Genomic DNA, 17,301 nt, shown 5'->3' with positions numbered 1-17,301 from the left:
TTATTATCACCCTACATTGTGTTCAAGTGCTCATTTTTCTGTGAAGTTTGTTTTAAATAAGTTATTTGAGGTTGAAAAACGGGATTTTATGTCATATTTGAAGGTGATTGACAGCCGCCGATCTTGCGTAGCTCTCTTTGTGAATAGCAAAGTTACGTTGTGAAGGAAAGCCGAGACGCCATTGAATTTTTCCGTTCAGTTTTTTCGTCTTTTTTGAGCTGGCAAAATGAGTTGATCTGCAGTAAACTGTTCTAACCGACCTGTTGGATCTACGGGATCTTTGCAGTTTTTTCGGTAAGTAAAAAGTGTGATTTATGTGTCATTAGTTGGTTAAAGTCGTTATCTAGCTAGCTAACACATAAGCAGTCTAAGGTTAGCTGAAATGTTGTAAAGCTAGGTTACTTATCTGGCATGATTTATCTTTTTATTTTATTTTTTAAAATGAGCAAACCTAATAACTGTCATGCTATGTTTCTTGATATTGTTATATCATTATTGTGATCCAGACTCTGATTCCAGCTCCGGTGAGGTTCTGCACACAAATCTGATTATATGAGAATATTTAACATTAGTTTAATTTATCAGGCTGGCCCATGTGATGACAGTTTAAAATAATCTTCAATAGAAAGTGGCAGGAACATTTTTGTCTTAAAACATAAATTCATAAAGCTGATCATATTATTGGATTCATCATGTCTTATGATATATTTTGTTTTTCCTCTTAAATAGTTCTCCTGTCTTTAAAACAAACTTTAGAAGCTGAAGTTTAGCAGAACCTGAGGACAGATCTGATTTCAGGTCTGAAGCATAAACATCACAGTAAAATTCATTATACTTTACATTTAACTCCATGATTGTTTTTCTTTATTACAGAAGATGCCCTCAGATTCAGATCCATCAGCAACCCCTGACAACATGGAGGACTCGTCCCCTGAGCGTTTCCTGTCCTCTCTCCATGGAGTTCTTCTCTTCAGTCATTAACTCTTGAAAACAGTAGCACAACATGCCAGACTGTTTGATAAGTCTGTGATTGAATAAATGGAAATGGAATCTCATGTGTATCTTGTTATGCTTATTGGCTTTAAATGTTTAATATTAAATAAGTTTGAAGGCCATTTATCTCAGACGAGACCGGCTGTGACAAGCTGAGCTCGTCTGTTAGCTTTGCTGTTGTCTTAGCTGTTGTTGGTCAAGAAGAAATTAATGTCAGTTCAAGGCCTTTTCAAATGTGAGCTATAAACTTAACTGCTAAATTATTTTACTGTGACCAACACTTTGTAGTGCTCCAGTTAATCAGAGACAGTCAATTCAGATTTAAAAAAAGTTTATTTAAACATTTTATGAAAAAAAAAAAAAACTTCAATAAACAACCCCTGGCTTCATTAACCTTCATGTGGAAAATAAGTAAGGGAGACCATCAGGTCGAACTGCTGGAACATAGGAGAAAGTATAAAAAATAATTTAACAAAGAAATCCAAACAAAAATCAAATAAAGTATAAAGATCCTGGATGATTGTTTGACTGTTAAAATATGATGGAAAAGCAAATCCAACACAACCCTCCAGCATCTGGCCTTTCAAACACAGGGCAACAACATGGAAAGAAAAATAAATTAAATATTGACCTAGGATCTCTGTGTTTTATGTGAGGATGACTATGGTAGCCTTCTCACTGTTCACTGTAACAAAGCTCCAGACTCTGTCCATCTTCTCACTGTTCACTGTCACAAAGCTCCAGACTCTGTCCACCTTCTCACTGTTCACTGTAACAAAGCTCCAGACTCTGTCCACCTTCTCACTGTTCACTGTAACAAAGCTCCAGACTCTGTCCACCTTCTCACTGTTCACTGTTCACTGTAACAAAGCACCAGACTCTGTCCACCTTCTCACTGTTCACTGTAACAAAGCTCCAGACTCTGTCCACCTTCTCACTGTTCACTGTAACAAAGCTCCAGACTCTGTCCACCTTCTCACTGTTCACTGTAACAAAGCTCCAGACTCTGTCCACCTTCTCACTGTTCACTGTTCACTGTAACAAAGCACCAGACTCTGTCCACCTTCTCACTGTTCACTGTAACAAAGCTCCAGACTCTGTCCACCTTCTCACTGTTCACTGTAACAAAGCTCCAGACTCTGTCCACCTTCTCACTGTTCACTGTAACAAAGCTCCAGACTCTGTCCACCTTCTCACTGTTCACTGTTCACTGTAACAAAGCACCAGACTCTGTCCACCTTCTCACTGTTCACTGTAACAAAGCTCCAGACTCTGTCCACCTTCTCACTGTTCACTGTCACAAAGCTCCAGACTCTGTCCACCTTCTCACTGTTCACTGTTCACTGTCACAAAGCTCCAGACTCTGTCCACCTTCTCACTGTTCACTGTAACAAAGCTCCAGACTCTGTCCACCTTCTTACTGTTCACTGTCACAAAGCTCCAGACTCTGTCCACCTTCTCACTGTTCACTGTAACAAAGCTCCAGACTCTGTCCACCTTCTCACTGTTCACTGTTCACTGTAACAAAGCACCAGACTCTGTCTACCTTCTCACTGTTCACTGTAACAAAGCACCAGACTCTGTCCACCTTCTCACTTTTCACTGTAACACAGCACCAGACTCTGTCCACCTTCTCACTGTTCACTGTAACAAAGCTCCAGACTCTGTCCACCTTCTCACTGTTCACTGTAACAAAGCTCCAGACTCTGTCCACCTTCTCACTGTTCACTGTTCACTGTAACAAAGCTCCAGACTCTGTCCACCTTCTCACTGTTCACTGTTCACTGTAACAAAGCACCAGACTCTGTCCACCTTCTCACTGTTACAAAGCACCAGACTCTGTCCACCTTCTCACTGTTCACTGTCACAAAGCTCCAGACTCTGTCCACCTTCTCACTGTTCACTGTAACAAAGCACCAGACTCTGTCCACCTTCTCACTGTTCACTGTAACAAAGCACCAGACTCTGTCCACCTTCTCACTGTTCACTGGAACAAAGCACCAGACTCTGTCCACCTTCTCACTGTTCACTGTCACAAAGCTCCAGACTCTGTCCACCTTCTCACTGTTCACTGTCACAAAGCTCCAGACTCTGTCCACCTTCTCACTATTCACTGTAACACAGCACCAGACTCTGTCCACCTTCTCACTGTTCACTGTAACAAAGCTCCAGACTCTGTCCACCTTCTCACTGTTCACTGTAACAAAGCACAAGACTCTGTCCACCTTCTCACTGTTCACTGTAACACAGCTCCAGACTCTGTCCACCTTCTCACTGTTCACTGTAACAAAGCACAAGACTCTGTCCACCTTCTCACTATTCACTGTAACACAGCACCAGACTCTGTCCACCTTCTCACTGTTCACTGTCACAAAGCTCCAGACTCTGTCCACCTTCTCACTGTTCACTGTAACAAAGCTCCAGACTCTGTCCACCTTCTCACTGTTCACTGTCACAAAGCTCCAGACTCTGTCCACCTTCTCACTGTTCACTGTAACAAAGCACCAGACTCTGTCCACCTTCTCACTGTTCACTGTCACAAACCTCCAGACTCTGTCCACCTTCTCACTGTTCACTGTCACAAAGCTCCAGACTCTGTCCACCTTCTCACTGTTCACTGTCACAAAGCTCCAGACTCTGTCCACCTTCTCACTGTTCACTGTAACAAAGCTCCAGACTCTGTCCACCTTCTCACTGTTCACTGTCACAAAGCTCCAGACTCTGTCCACCTTCTCACTGTTCACTGTCACAAAGCTCCAGACTCTGTCCACCTTCTCACTGTTCACTGTAACAAAGCTCCAGACTCTGTCCAACTTCTCACTGTTCACTGTCACAAAGCTCCAGACTCTGTCCACCTTCTCACTGTTCACTGTCACAAAGCTCCAGACTCTGTCCACCTTCTCACTGTTCACTGTCACAAAGCTCCAGACTCTGTCCACCTTCTCACTGTTCACTGTAACAAAGCACCAGACTCTGTCCACCTTCTCACTGTTCACTGTCACAAAGCTCCAGACTCTGTCCACCTTCTCACTGTTCACTGTAACAAAGCTCCAGACTCTGTCCACCTTCTCACTGTTCACTGTTCACTGTAACAAAGCACCAGACTCTGTCTACCTTCTCACTGTTCACTGTAACAAAGCACCAGACTCTGTCCACCTTCTCACTGTTCACTGTAACACAGCACCAGACTCTGTCCACCTTCTCACTGTTCACTGTCACAAAGCTCCAGACTCTGTCCACCTTCTCACTGTTCACTGTCACAAACCTCCAGACTCTGTCCACCTTCTCACTGTTCACTGTCACAAAGCTCCAGACTCTGTCCACCTTCTCACTGTTCACTGTCACAAAGCTCCAGACTCTGTCCACCTTCTCACTGTTCACTGTAACAAAGCTCCAGACTCTGTCCACCTTCTCACTGTTCACTGTCACAAAGCTCCAGACTCTGTCCACCTTCTCACTGTTCACTGTCACAAAGCTCCAGACTCTGTCCACCTTCTCACTGTTCACTGTAACAAAGCTCCAGACTCTGTCCAACTTCTCACTGTTCACTGTCACAAAGCTCCAGACTCTGTCCACCTTCTCACTGTTCACTGTCACAAAGCTCCAGACTCTGTCCACCTTCTCACTGTTCACTGTCACAAAGCTCCAGACTCTGTCCACCTTCTCACTGTTCACTGTAACAAAGCACCAGACTCTGTCCACCTTCTCACTGTTCACTGTCACAAAGCTCCAGACTCTGTCCACCTTCTCACTGTTCACTGTAACAAAGCTCCAGACTCTGTCCACCTTCTCACTGTTCACTGTTCACTGTAACAAAGCACCAGACTCTGTCTACCTTCTCACTGTTCACTGTAACAAAGCACCAGACTCTGTCCACCTTCTCACTGTTCACTGTAACACAGCACCAGACTCTGTCCACCTTCTCACTGTTCACTGTAACAAAGCTCCAGACTCTGTCCACCTTCTCACTGTTCACTGTTCACTGTAACAAAGCACCAGACTCTGTCCACCTTCTCACTGTTCACTGTAACAAAGCTCCAGACTCTGTCCACCTTCTCACTGTTCACTGTTCACTGTAACAAAGCTCCAGACTCTGTCCACCTTCTCACTGTTCACTGTTCACTGTAACAAAGCACCAGACTCTGTCCACCTTCTCACTGTTACAAAGCACCAGACTCTGTCCACCTTCTCACTGTTCACTGTCACAAAGCTCCAGACTCTGTCCACCTTCTCACTGTTCACTGTAACAAAGCTCCAGACTCTGTCCACCTTCTCACTGTTCACTGGAACAAAGCACCAGACTCTGTCCACCTTCTCACTGTTCACTGTCACAAAGCTCCAGACTCTGTCCACCTTCTCACTGTTCACTGTCACAAAGCTCCAGACTCTGTCCACCTTCTCACTATTCACTGTAACACAGCACCAGACTCTGTCCACCTTCTCACTGTTACAAAGCACCAGACTCTGTCCACCTTCTCACTGTTCACTGTCACAAAGCTCCAGACTCTGTCCACCTTCTCACTGTTCACTGTAACAAAGCTCCAGACTCTGTCCACCTTCTCACTGTTCACTGGAACAAAGCACCAGACTCTGTCCACCTTCTCACTGTTCACTGTCACAAAGCTCCAGACTCTGTCCACCTTCTCACTGTTCACTGTCACAAAGCTCCAGACTCTGTCCACCTTCTCACTATTCACTGTAACACAGCACCAGACTCTGTCCACCTTCTCACTGTTCACTGTAACAAAGCTCCAGACTCTGTCCACCTTCTCACTGTTCACTGTAACAAAGCACAAGACTCTGTCCACCTTCTCACTGTTCACTGTCACAAAGATCCAGACTCTGTCCACCTTCTCACTGTTCACTGTCACAAAGCTCCAGACTCTGTCCACCTTCTCACTATTCACTGTAACACAGCACCAGACTCTGTCCACCTTCTCACTGTTCACTGTAACAAAGCTCCAGACTCTGTCCACCTTCTCACTGTTCACTGTAACAAAGCACAAGACTCTGTCCACCTTCTCACTGTTCACTGTAACACAGCTCCAGACTCTGTCCACCTTCTCACTGTTCACTGTAACAAAGCACAAGACTCTGTCCACCTTCTCACTATTCACTGTAACACAGCACCAGACTCTGTCCACCTTCTCACTGTTCACTGTAACAAAGCTCCAGACTCTGTCCACCTTCTCACTGTTCACTGTCACAAAGCTCCAGACTCTGTCCACCTTCTCACTGTTCACTGTAACAAAGCTCCAGACTCTGTCCACCTTCTCACTGTTCACTGTAACAAAGCACCAGACTCTGTCCACCTTCTCACTGTTCACTGTCACAAAGCTCCAGACTCTGTCCACCTTCTCACTGTTCACTGTAACAAAGCTCCAGACTCTGTCCACCTTCTCACTGTTCACTGTTCACTGTAACAAAGCACCAGACTCTGTCTACCTTCTCACTGTTCACTGTAACAAAGCACCAGACTCTGTCCACCTTCTCACTGTTCACTGTAACACAGCTCCAGACTCTGTCCACCTTCTCACTGTTCACTGTAACAAAGCACAAGACTCTGTCCACCTTCTCACTATTCACTGTAACACAGCACCAGACTCTGTCCACCTTCTCACTGTTCACTGTCACAAAGCTCCAGACTCTGTCCACCTTCTCACTGTTCACTGTAACAAAGCTCCAGACTCTGTCCACCTTCTCACTGTTCACTGTCACAAAGCTCCAGACTCTGTCCACCTTCTCACTGTTCACTGTAACAAAGCACCAGACTCTGTCCACCTTCTCACTGTTCACTGTCACAAACCTCCAGACTCTGTCCACCTTCTCACTGTTCACTGTCACAAAGCTCCAGACTCTGTCCACCTTCTCACTGTTCACTGTCACAAAGCTCCAGACTCTGTCCACCTTCTCACTGTTCACTGTAACAAAGCTCCAGACTCTGTCCACCTTCTCACTGTTCACTGTCACAAAGCTCCAGACTCTGTCCACCTTCTCACTGTTCACTGTCACAAAGCTCCAGACTCTGTCCACCTTCTCACTGTTCACTGTAACAAAGCTCCAGACTCTGTCCAACTTCTCACTGTTCACTGTCACAAAGCTCCAGACTCTGTCCACCTTCTCACTGTTCACTGTCACAAAGCTCCAGACTCTGTCCACCTTCTCACTGTTCACTGTCACAAAGCTCCAGACTCTGTCCACCTTCTCACTGTTCACTGTAACAAAGCACCAGACTCTGTCCACCTTCTCACTGTTCACTGTCACAAAGCTCCAGACTCTGTCCACCTTCTCACTGTTCACTGTAACAAAGCTCCAGACTCTGTCCACCTTCTCACTGTTCACTGTTCACTGTAACAAAGCACCAGACTCTGTCTACCTTCTCACTGTTCACTGTAACAAAGCACCAGACTCTGTCCACCTTCTCACTGTTCACTGTAACACAGCACCAGACTCTGTCCACCTTCTCACTGTTCACTGTCACAAAGCTCCAGACTCTGTCCACCTTCTCACTGTTCACTGTAACAAAGCACCAGACTCTGTCCACCTTCTCACTGTTCACTGTCACAAACCTCCAGACTCTGTCCACCTTCTCACTGTTCACTGTCACAAAGCTCCAGACTCTGTCCACCTTCTCACTGTTCACTGTCACAAAGCTCCAGACTCTGTCCACCTTCTCACTGTTCACTGTAACAAAGCTCCAGACTCTGTCCACCTTCTCACTGTTCACTGTCACAAAGCTCCAGACTCTGTCCACCTTCTCACTGTTCACTGTCACAAAGCTCCAGACTCTGTCCACCTTCTCACTGTTCACTGTAACAAAGCTCCAGACTCTGTCCAACTTCTCACTGTTCACTGTCACAAAGCTCCAGACTCTGTCCACCTTCTCACTGTTCACTGTCACAAAGCTCCAGACTCTGTCCACCTTCTCACTGTTCACTGTCACAAAGCTCCAGACTCTGTCCACCTTCTCACTGTTCACTGTAACAAAGCACCAGACTCTGTCCACCTTCTCACTGTTCACTGTCACAAAGCTCCAGACTCTGTCCACCTTCTCACTGTTCACTGTAACAAAGCTCCAGACTCTGTCCACCTTCTCACTGTTCACTGTTCACTGTAACAAAGCACCAGACTCTGTCTACCTTCTCACTGTTCACTGTAACAAAGCACCAGACTCTGTCCACCTTCTCACTGTTCACTGTAACACAGCACCAGACTCTGTCCACCTTCTCACTGTTCACTGTAACAAAGCTCCAGACTCTGTCCACCTTCTCACTGTTCACTGTTCACTGTAACAAAGCACCAGACTCTGTCCACCTTCTCACTGTTCACTGTAACAAAGCTCCAGACTCTGTCCACCTTCTCACTGTTCACTGTTCACTGTAACAAAGCTCCAGACTCTGTCCACCTTCTCACTGTTCACTGTTCACTGTAACAAAGCACCAGACTCTGTCCACCTTCTCACTGTTACAAAGCACCAGACTCTGTCCACCTTCTCACTGTTCACTGTCACAAAGCTCCAGACTCTGTCCACCTTCTCACTGTTCACTGTAACAAAGCTCCAGACTCTGTCCACCTTCTCACTGTTCACTGGAACAAAGCACCAGACTCTGTCCACCTTCTCACTGTTCACTGTCACAAAGCTCCAGACTCTGTCCACCTTCTCACTGTTCACTGTCACAAAGCTCCAGACTCTGTCCACCTTCTCACTATTCACTGTAACACAGCACCAGACTCTGTCCACCTTCTCACTGTTACAAAGCACCAGACTCTGTCCACCTTCTCACTGTTCACTGTCACAAAGCTCCAGACTCTGTCCACCTTCTCACTGTTCACTGTAACAAAGCTCCAGACTCTGTCCACCTTCTCACTGTTCACTGGAACAAAGCACCAGACTCTGTCCACCTTCTCACTGTTCACTGTCACAAAGCTCCAGACTCTGTCCACCTTCTCACTGTTCACTGTCACAAAGCTCCAGACTCTGTCCACCTTCTCACTATTCACTGTAACACAGCACCAGACTCTGTCCACCTTCTCACTGTTCACTGTAACAAAGCTCCAGACTCTGTCCACCTTCTCACTGTTCACTGTAACAAAGCACAAGACTCTGTCCACCTTCTCACTGTTCACTGTCACAAAGATCCAGACTCTGTCCACCTTCTCACTGTTCACTGTCACAAAGCTCCAGACTCTGTCCACCTTCTCACTATTCACTGTAACACAGCACCAGACTCTGTCCACCTTCTCACTGTTCACTGTAACAAAGCTCCAGACTCTGTCCACCTTCTCACTGTTCACTGTAACAAAGCACAAGACTCTGTCCACCTTCTCACTGTTCACTGTAACACAGCTCCAGACTCTGTCCACCTTCTCACTGTTCACTGTAACAAAGCACAAGACTCTGTCCACCTTCTCACTATTCACTGTAACACAGCACCAGACTCTGTCCACCTTCTCACTGTTCACTGTAACAAAGCTCCAGACTCTGTCCACCTTCTCACTGTTCACTGTCACAAAGCTCCAGACTCTGTCCACCTTCTCACTGTTCACTGTAACAAAGCTCCAGACTCTGTCCACCTTCTCACTGTTCACTGTAACAAAGCACCAGACTCTGTCCACCTTCTCACTGTTCACTGTCACAAAGCTCCAGACTCTGTCCACCTTCTCACTGTTCACTGTAACAAAGCTCCAGACTCTGTCCACCTTCTCACTGTTCACTGTTCACTGTAACAAAGCACCAGACTCTGTCTACCTTCTCACTGTTCACTGTAACAAAGCACCAGACTCTGTCCACCTTCTCACTGTTCACTGTAACACAGCACCAGACTCTGTCCACCTTCTCACTGTTCACTGTAACAAAGCTCCAGACTCTGTCCACCTTCTCACTGTTCACTGTTCACTGTAACAAAGCACCAGACTCTGTCCACCTTCTCACTGTTCACTGTAACAAAGCTCCAGACTCTGTCCACCTTCTCACTGTTCACTGTAACAAAGCTCCAGACTCTGTCCACCTTCTCACTGTTCACTGTTCACTGTAACAAAGCTCCAGACTCTGTCCACCTTCTCACTGTTCACTGTTCACTGTAACAAAGCACCAGACTCTGTCCACCTTCTCACTGTTACAAAGCACCAGACTCTGTCCACCTTCTCACTGTTCACTGTCACAAAGCTCCAGACTCTGTCCACCTTCTCACTGTTCACTGTAACAAAGCTCCAGACTCTGTCCACCTTCTCACTGTTCACTGTTACAAAACACCAGACTCTGTCCACCTTCTCACTGTTCACTGGAACAAAGCACCAGACTCTGTCGACCTTCTCACTGTTCACTGTCACAAAGCTCCAGACTCTGTCCACCTTCTCACTGTTCACTGTCACAAAGCTCCAGACTCTGTCCACCTTCTCACTATTCACTGTAACACAGCACCAGACTCTGTCCACCTTCTCACTGTTCACTGTAACAAAGCACCAGACTCTGTCCACCTTCTCACTGTTCACTGTAACAAAGCTCCAGACTCTGTCCACCTTCTCACTGTTCACTGTAACAAAGCACAAGACTCTGTCCACCTTCTCACTGTTCACTGTAACACAGCTCCAGACTCTGTCCACCTTCTCACTGTTCACTGTAACAAAGCACAAGACTCTGTCCACCTTCTCACTATTCACTGTAACACAGCACCAGACTCTGTCCACCTTCTCACTGTTCACTGTAACAAAGCTCCAGACTCTGTCCACCTTCTCACTGTTCACTGTCACAAAGCTCCAGACTCTGTCCACCTTCTCACTGTTCACTGTCACAAAGCTCCAGACTCTGTCCACCTTCTCACTGTTCACTGTCACAAAGCTCCAGACTCTGTCCACCTTCTCACTGTTCACTGTAACAAAGCTCCAGACTCTGTCCACCTTCTCACTGTTCACTGTCACAAAGCTCCAGACTCTGTCCACCTTCTCACTGTTCACTGTAACAAAGCACCAGACTCTGTCCACCTTCTCACTGTTACAAAGCACCAGACTCTGTCCATCTTCTCACTGTTCACTATAACAAAGCTCCAGACTCTGTCCACCTTCTCACTGTTCACTGTAACAAAGCGCCAGACTCTGTCCACCTTCTCACTGTTCACTGTAACAAAGCACCAGACTCTGTCCACCTTCTCACTGTTCACTGTCACAAAGCTCCAGACTCTGTCCACCTTCTCACTGTTCACTGTTACAAAGCACCAGACTCTGTCCACCTTCTCACTGTTCACTGTTACAAAGCACCAGACTCTGTCCACCTTCTCACTGTTCACTGTTACAAAGCTCCAGACTCTGTCCACCTTCTCACTGTTCACTGTTACAAAGCACCAGACTCTGTCCACCTTCTCACTGTTACAAAGCACCAGACTCTGTCCACCTTCTCACTGTTACAAAGCACCAGACTCTGTCCACCTTCTCACTGTTACAAAGCACCAGACTCTGTCCACCTTCTCACTGTTCACTGTAACAAAGCACCAGGCTATGTCCACCTTCTCACTGTTCACTGTCACAAAGCTCCAGACTCTATCCACCTTCTCACTGTTCACTGAAACACAGCTCCAGACTCTGTCCACCTTCTCACTGTTCACTGTTACAAAGCTCCAGACTCTGTCCACCTTCTCACTGTTCACTGTAACAAAGCACCAGACTCTGTCCACCTTCTCACTGTTCACTGTAACAAAGCTCCAGACTCTGTCCACCTTCTCACTGTTCACTGTCACAAAGCTCCAGACTCTGTCCACCTTCTCACTGTTCACTGTAACAAAGCACCAGACTCTGTCCACCTTCTCACTGTTCACTGTAACAAAGCTCCAGACTCTGTCCACCTTCTCACTGTTCACTGTAACAAAGCTCCAGAATCTGTCCACCTTCTCACTGTTCACTGTAACACAGCTCCAGACTCTGTCCACCTTCTCACTGTTCACTGTAACACAGCTCCAGACTCTGTCCACCTTCTCACTGTTCACTGTTACAAAGCTCCAGACTCTGTCCACCTTCTCACTGTTCACTGTTCACTGTCACAAAGCTCCAGACTCTGTCCACCTTCTCACTGTTCACTGTTCACTGTAACAAAGCACCAGACTCTGTCCACCTTCTCACTGTTCACTGTTCAGTGTTACAAAGCACCAGACTCTGTCCACCTTCTCACTGTTCACTGTAACAAAGCACCAGACTCTGTCCACCTTCTCACTGTTCACTGTAACAAAGCACCAGACTCTGTCCACCTTCTCACTGTTCACTGTTACAAAGCACCAGACTCTGTCCACCTTCTCACTGTTCACTGTAACAAAGCTCCAGACTCTGTCCACCTTCTCACTGTTCACTGTCACAAAGCTCCAGACTCTGTCCACCTTCTCACTGTTCACTGTCACAAAGCTCCAGACTCTGTCCACCTTCTCACTGTTCACTGTAACAAAGCTCCAGACTCTGTCCACCTTCTCACTGTTCACTGTCACAAAGCTCCAGACTCTGTCCACCTTCTCACTGTTCACTGTCACAAAGCTCCAGACTCTGTCCACCTTCTCACTGTTCACTGTAACAAAGCTCCAGACTCTGTCCACCTTCTCACTGTTCACTGTCACAAAGCTCCAGACTCTGTCCACCTTCTCACTGTTCACTGTAACAAAGCTCCAGACTCTGTCCACCTTCTCACTGTTCACTGTAACAAAGCTCCAGACTCTGTCCACCTTCTCACTGTTCACTGTTCACTGTAACAAAGCACCAGACTCTGTCCACCTTCTCATTGTTCACTGTAACAAAGCTCCAGACTCTGTCCACCTTCTCACTGTTCACTGTAACAAAGCACCAGACTCTGTCCACCTTCTCACTGTTCACTGTTCACTGTAACAAAGCTCCAGACTCTGTCCACCTTCTCACTGTTCACTGTAACAAAGCTCCAGACTCTGTCCACCTTCTCACTGTTCACTGTAACAAAGCTCCAGACTCTGTCCACCTTCTCACTGTTCACTGTAACAAAGCACCAGACTCTGTCCACCTTCTCACTGTTCACTGTAACAAAGCACCAGACTCTGTCGACCTTCTCACTGTTCACTGTAACAAAGCACCAGACTCTGTCCACCTTCTCACTGTTCACTGTAACAAAGCACCAGACTCTGTCGACCTTCTCACTGTTCACTGTCACAAAGCTCCAGACTCTGTCCACCTTCTCACTGTTCACTGTAACAAAGCTCCAGACTCTGTCCACCTTCTCACTGTTACAAAGCACCAGACTCTGTCCACCTTCTCACTGTTCACTGTCACAAAGCTCCAGACTCTGTCCACCTTCTCACTGTTCACTGTAACAAAGCACCAGACTCTGTCCACCTTCTCACTGTTCACTGTAACAAAGCACCAGACTCTGTCCACCTTCTCACTGTTCACTGTAACAAAGCTCCAGACTCTGTCCACCTTCTCACTGTTCACTGTAACAAAGCTCCAGACTCTGTCCACCTTCTCACTGTTCACTGTTCACTGTAACAAAGCTCCAGACTCTGTCCACCTTCTCACTGTTCACTGTAACAAAGCACCAGACTCTGTCCACCTTCTCACTGTTCACTGTAACAAAGCTCCAGACTCTGTCCACCTTCTCACTGTTCACTGTAACAAAGCTCCAGACTCTGTCCACCTTCTCACTGTTCACTGTAACAAAGCACAAGACTCTGTCCACCTTCTCACTGTTCACTGTTCACTGTAACAAAGCACCAGACTCTGTCGACCTTCTCACTGTTCACTGTAACAAAGCACCAGACTCTGTCCACCTTCTCACTGTTCACTGTAACAAAGCACCAGACTCTGTCCACCTTCTCACTGTTCACTGTTACAAAGCACCAGACTCTGTCCACCTTCTCACTGTTCACTGTTACAAAGCACCAGACTCTGTCCACCTTCTCACTGTTCACTGTAACAAAGCACCAGACTCTGTCCACCTTCTCACTGTTACAAAGCACCAGACTCTGTCCACCTTCTCACTGTTACAAAGCACCAGACTCTGTCCACCTTCTCACTGTTACAAAGCACCAGACTCTGTCCACCTTCTCACTGTTCACTGTAACAAAGCACAAGACTCTGTCCACCTTCTCACTGTTCACTGTAACAAAGCACCAGACTCTGTCCACCTTCTCACTGTTCACTGTCACAAAGCTCCAGACTCTGTCGACCTTCTCACTGTTCACTGTTCACTGTAACAAAGCACCAGACTCTGTCCACCTTCTCACTGTTCACTGTTCACTGTAACAAAGCTCCAGACTCTGTCCACCTTCTCACTGTTCACTGTAACAAAGCACCAGACTCTGTCCACCTTCTCACTGTTCACTGTTCACTGTAACAAAGCACCAGACTCTGTCCACCTTCTCACTGTTCACTGTTACAAAGCACCAGACTCTGTCCACCTTCTCACTGTTCACTGTTACAAAGCACCAGACTCTGTCCACCTTCTCACTGTTCACTGTAACAAAGCACAAGACTCTGTCCACCTTCTCACTGTTCACTGTCACAAAGCTCCAGACTCTGTCGACCTTCTCACTGTTCACTGTTCACTGTAACAAAGCACCAGACTCTGTCGACCTTCTCACTGTTCACTGTTCACTGTAACAAAGCTCCAGACTCTGTCCACCTTCTCACTGTTCACTGTAACAAAGCACCAGACTCTGTCCATCTTCTCACTGTTCACTGTCACAAAGCTCCAGACTCTGTCCACCTTCTTACTGTTCACTGTAACAAAGCACCAGACTCTGTCCACCTTCTTACTGTTCACTGTAACAAAGCACCAGACTCTGTCCACCTTCTTACTGTTCACTGTAACAAAGCTCCAGACTCTGTCCACCTTCTTACTGTTCACTGTAACAAAGCACCAGACTCTGTCCACCTTCTTACTGTTCACTGTAACAAAGCTCCAGACTCTGTCCACCTTCTTACTGTTCACTGTAACAAAGCACCAGACTCTGTCCACCTTCTCACTGTTCACTGTAACAAAGCACAAGACTCTGTCCACCTTCTCACTGTTCACTGTCACAAAGCTCCAGACTCTGTCCACCTTCTCACTGTTCACTGTAACAAAGCACCAGACTCTGTCCACCTTCTCACTGTTCACTGTTCAGTGTAACAAAGCACCAGACTCTGTCCACCTTCTCACTGTTCACTGTAACAAAGCACCAGACTCTGTCCACCTTCTCACTGTTCACTGTAACAAAGCACCAGACTCTGTCCACCTTCTCACTGTTCACTGTCACAAAGCTCCAGACTCTGTCCACCTTCTCACTGTTCACTGTAACAAAGCTCCAGACTCTGTCCACCTTCTCACTGTTCACTGTAACAAAGCTCCAGACTCTGTCCACCTTCTCACTGTTCACTGTTCACTGTCACAAAGCACCAGACTCTGTCCACCTTCTCACTGTTCACTGTCACAAAGCACCAGACTCTGTCCACCTTCTCACTGTTCACTGTAACAAAGCACCAGACTCTGTCCACCTTCTCACTGTTCACTGTAACAAAGCACCAGACTCTGTCCACCTTCTCACTGTTCACTGTAACAAAGCTCCAGACTCTGTCCACCTTCTCACTGTAACAAAGCTCCAGACTCTGTCCACCTTCTCACTGTAACAAAGCTCCAGACTCTGTCCACCTTCTCACTGTAACAAAGCTCCAGACTCTGTCCACCTTCTCACTGTTCACTGTAACAAAGCACCAGACTCTGTCCACCTTCTCACTGTTCACTGTAACAAAGCACCAGACTCTGTCCACCTTCTCACTGTTCACTGTAACAAAGCTCCAGACTCTGTCCACCTTCTCACTGTTCACTGTAACAAAGCTCCAGACTCTGTCCACCTTCTTACTGTTCACTGTAACACAGCTCCAGACTCTGTCCACCTTCTCACTGTTCACTGTCACAAAGCTCCAGACTCTGTCCACCTTCTCACTGTTCACTGTTCAGTGTAACAAAGCTCCAGACTCTGTCCACCTTCTCACTGTTCACTGTAACAAAGCACCAGACTCTGTCCACCTTCTCACTGTTCACTGTAACAAAGCTCCAGACTCTGTCCACCTTCTCACTGTTCACTGTCACAAAGCTCCAGACTCTGTCCACCTTCTCACTGTTCACTGTAACAAAGCACCAGACTCTGTCCACCTTCTCACTGTTCACTGTAACAAAGCTCCAGACTCTGTCCACCTTCTCACTGTTCACTGTTCAGTGTAACAAAGCACCAGACTCTGTCCACCTTCTCACTGTTCACTGTAACAAAGCACCAGACTCTGTCCACCTTCTCACTGTTCACTGTAACAAAGCTCCAGACTCTGTCCACCTTCTCATTGTTCACTGTAACAAAGCTCCAGACTCTGTCCACCTTCTCACTGTTCACTGTAACAAAGCTCCAGACTCTGTCCACCTTCTCACTGTTCACTGTAACAAAGCACCAGACTCTGTCCACCTTCTCACTGTTCACTGTAACAAAGCTCCAGACTCTGTCCACCTTCTCACTGTTCACTGTAACAAAGCACCAGACTCTGTCCACCTTCTCACTGTTCACTGTAACAAAGCTCCAGACTCTGTCCACCTTCTCACTGTTCACTGTAACAAAGCACCAGACTCTGTCCACCTTCTCACTGTTCACTGTCACAAAGCTCCAGACTCTGTCCACCTTCTCACTGTTCACTGTCACAAAGCTCCAGACTCTGTCCACCTTCTCACTGTTCACTGTTACAAAGCACCAGACTCTGTCCACCTTCTCACTGTTTACTGTAACAAAGCACAAGACTCTGTCCACCTTCTCACTGTTCACTGTCACAAAGCTCCAGACTCTGTCCACCTTCTCACTGTTCACTGTTCACTGTAACAAAGCACCAGACTCTGTCCACCTTCTCACTGTTCACTGTAACAAAGCTCCAGACTCTGTCCACCTTCTCACTGTTCACTGTAACAAAGCACCAGACTCTGTCCACCTTCTCACTGTTCACTGTAACAAAGCTCCAGACTCTGTCCACCTTCTCACTGTTCACTGTAACAAAGCACCAGACTCTGTCCACCTTCTCACTGTTCACTGTCACAAAGCTCCAGACTCTGTCCACCTTCTCACTGTTCACTGTTACAAAGCACCAGACTCTGTCCACCTTCTCACTGTTCACTGTAACAAAGCACAAGACTCTGTCCACCTTCTCACTGTTCACTGTCACAAAGCTCCAGACTCTGTCCACCTTCTCACTGTTCACTGTTCACTGTAACAAAGCTCCAGACTCTGTCCACCTTCTCACTGTTCACTGTAACAAAGCACCAGACTCTGTCCACCTTCTCACTGTTCACTGTTC

This window comes from Labrus mixtus, chromosome 9, assembly GCF_963584025.1.
Source record: "Labrus mixtus chromosome 9, fLabMix1.1, whole genome shotgun sequence".
In the NCBI taxonomy this organism is placed as follows: Eukaryota; Metazoa; Chordata; class Actinopteri; order Labriformes; family Labridae; genus Labrus; species Labrus mixtus.
This window is presented reverse-complemented; position numbering follows the sequence as displayed.